The sequence below is a fragment of the Lonchura striata genome, chromosome 6 (genome assembly GCF_046129695.1).
Source record: "Lonchura striata isolate bLonStr1 chromosome 6, bLonStr1.mat, whole genome shotgun sequence".
NCBI classification, from domain to species: domain Eukaryota; kingdom Metazoa; phylum Chordata; class Aves; order Passeriformes; family Estrildidae; genus Lonchura; species Lonchura striata.
Genome location: NC_134608.1, coordinates 1,798,281 through 1,801,330, shown reverse-complemented (window position 1 = coordinate 1,801,330; position 3,050 = coordinate 1,798,281).

Sequence of the window (3,050 nt, the reverse complement as noted above, 5' to 3'; positions counted from 1 at the left end):
AATCTGGTTAATACAATAACCTGGCACAAAACTATGAAGTAATGACAACATTAATACCTTCATGTGAGTCTTGTCCCCAGGATTACCCCAGAAAAGTCTGATTTCTCTTTTGGGTTCCCAGCAGCTCCAGGCTGATGGCACAGCCACAGCTTGGAGGAGATCTCAGTGAATTTGGAATCTGAATAATAATAATAATAATAATAATAATAATAATAATAATAATAATAATTTTCAGGAATACATCACTGAGTGGGGAATATTCAACATATCTTTATTCAACAGGCTCATCCAAGTGGGAAGCACGTCTGGAGCAGCTTGGTGTTTAATCTCCCATCATCCTGGGTGAATATTCCAGGTCAAGGTGAACCCTGAGCTCCGAGGTGAGTATTTGGGAATGCAGGCTCGGTCCTCTTCAATCTTCCCACCTGAGTTTCCTCCCAGTGAATTATGAGGCCGGAGATAAGATCTTGGGTGCTTTATATCCAAACAAATGGACAAATCTCGGCCTTTTTGTTTTTTAAAAGCCTCAACCCAGAAACAATTTTAGCCTCTGAAGGGGAAGGTCACTGCCTATCTCTTCCACTTATAAAATATTGCAATTGGCTGAGGAGCAGAGCTGAATCCCAGGATTTCAGCTCTGCTGGCACAGCTCCAGCTCTCTCCCCAAATAGGCCTCGCTCTCCATAAATCACAGTGCTGTCAGCTCTGCTTTCACCTCTCCAAGTGAGATGCTGACACTTTGTTCCCTCTTCCCAGCCACTTTATCCACCCCTGCTCAGGGGAAAGTGTCCTTTGGAGGCAATTTCTGTGATGGATTCCGTACCTCTCCCCGGGAGTGAATTATCCAGGGGATACTCGGATATTTGGACGCCGGCACTCGCTCCTTCTGCTGTGATGAGGAATGTGGTGAAGGCACCAATGTCCAGCAATTCTGAGGCAGCACTTTGGGCTTGAAGTGATGATCCCGCTGAGCTGTTGGTGGTGCTGAGATGCCCAAAAATTCACAGCTTGGATGGAACTCCCGTCAAAAGGTCAGAAGGAATGTCTGTGTTTCAGGAATCTTTCCCTAAACATGAGTTTGCACCTTTTTTAGGGATGTGATTGATGGGAATATTTTGCCACCAGTCTGCCCAGATTTTTCCAGCTTTACAGGACAGGTTAGTAGGGTGAAAATCCTATTCCATCCTTGTCCTGTGGAAAAAGCATTTTTGGGGTTGTCCAGAGGAATGTGAGTCCAATTCCCCTCTCAGCTCCCCATGGCTGGTACAGTCCTTGTTATCCAATTATTTTTAATGGAAAAACCCTCTTCCTTTGCCTTCTTGTTTCTGGAAGTGGGATGAACTGAGAACGGCTACATGCAGCCTCGTTACTGTGCAGGCCTTGCCTCTCAGCACTAATTGGCTGGGAAGGGATTTGCCACTCAGCTAATTAGCCTTAATTGTGTCACTTTCCTTATTTTGCTGTTTTGCCTCTTGCCACAGATAGTCCTGAATGCAGCTGAGGAGAAGAGGCTGAATTGGGCTCCATCCATGGGTGCAGCCAGGGTGCTTCTTTGCCCTTCAGGACCAGAAAGAAAGGACTCACCTGGGCTCTTGGTGACCTCAGGCCAGGTTATCCCATCCAAATCCAGGTAAAATGGGAATTGTGATGACCAGGATGTTTTTTCTGGGAAGTAGTTTCTGCTTAGAACTTTTTTTTTAAATTTATTTTTGCTCGGACCTCTTTCATCTCCTTCATCCCTGCTTGATTTGCAGTACAATCATTAGGGAAGCACAGAACACAAATTCCAGGTCACTGCTGGAGAGTTCCTGGTGGAAGAGCAACTTTTGGAAGAGCCGACACTGGGCTGGGAAGCAGCTGCAATGGTGCCTTATCTCAGAATGCAGCAGGGAAGTGGAATAAGACAAACCTGAGGTCCCTTCCAGCACAAACCATTCCAGGATTCTGTGGTGAGAATTGGGGTGCTGACCCCATGCCGGCCTCCCTGTGAGTTCCCCTTGGAATGATCTGGGTGTGGTCTTCAGGAATGGTTTTTTTTGGATCCCACCTGCTCATGGACCCTGATTTGTTTCCTTGTCCAAGTGTCTCCATTTCTTTTCTTCTGCCATCGCTGTCCCTTTCTGGCCTTGCCTGTTTTGTGGGAACTGAGGGTCTTCCCTTGCTTCCAAGTTGGGATCTTCTGCCTCTGGGGTGGGTTTGGTGGGAATTGTGGCTTCTCTGGGCCCCAGCTGAAGCTGCTGGAAGAGTTGTGGGAGCTGCTGTGACCTCAGTCCTCCAGCTGCCTTCCCAACATGAACTGACCTCTTTGGGGCTGTTTTTCCAGCACCAGAGCCTGGAATTTTTTTGGCTCTGGCTGAACCAGGGTTTGTTTGTTCATATCCCACAAGAGAGGGCTTCCCTCTTGCCCACCCATGATATTGGTGCACGATAAAATGAGGAAGAGCAGGAATGGGTTGTGCAGTTCCTTTTCTGTGTGTGAGGATATTCCCTTTCTGATGTTCCATAGCTGTGTAAGAGAGGAGCGAGAGAGATTTAACATGGAAAAGCTCTGGAGAGTTTTATTTATTCCTCTGTCTCCTGGAGTGCATCAGGATCACAAATTCTTGTAGCACGATGAGGTTTTAAAGTTCTGAGCAAGTGTCTCTCTTGTGGAAAACCCTCCCGCAAAACACGAACCAGTGTTTCTGTCATCGCGGTGCCTCGGGAGCAGCTGACAGCTGCTGCTTTGTCCTCATCTGTTCTGCACTTCTCTCTTTATTGAGTGGAACGAGAGAGCTCTGGGGTGGGGAGAGGGCCCTGTTCTCATTTTTATGGGAGTGTTTTCCCAGTTGGTGCTGTGTAATTTCCTGAAAGCACGGAGAAGGATGCGGGACCCTCAGGCAGCTCCTGTCCTCAGCCCTCCCGGTACCTTGGGGAGCTTCTGCAGCGGGTGTGGATTCTCCTCTGGATGGGAAGGATCCTTACAGTGTGCTGGTGCAATTTTTATTGAAATCCTTAAAAGTATGTGGGAGACTGTGCTCCAGAGGGGGATTGATCTGACCCTGTCCTCC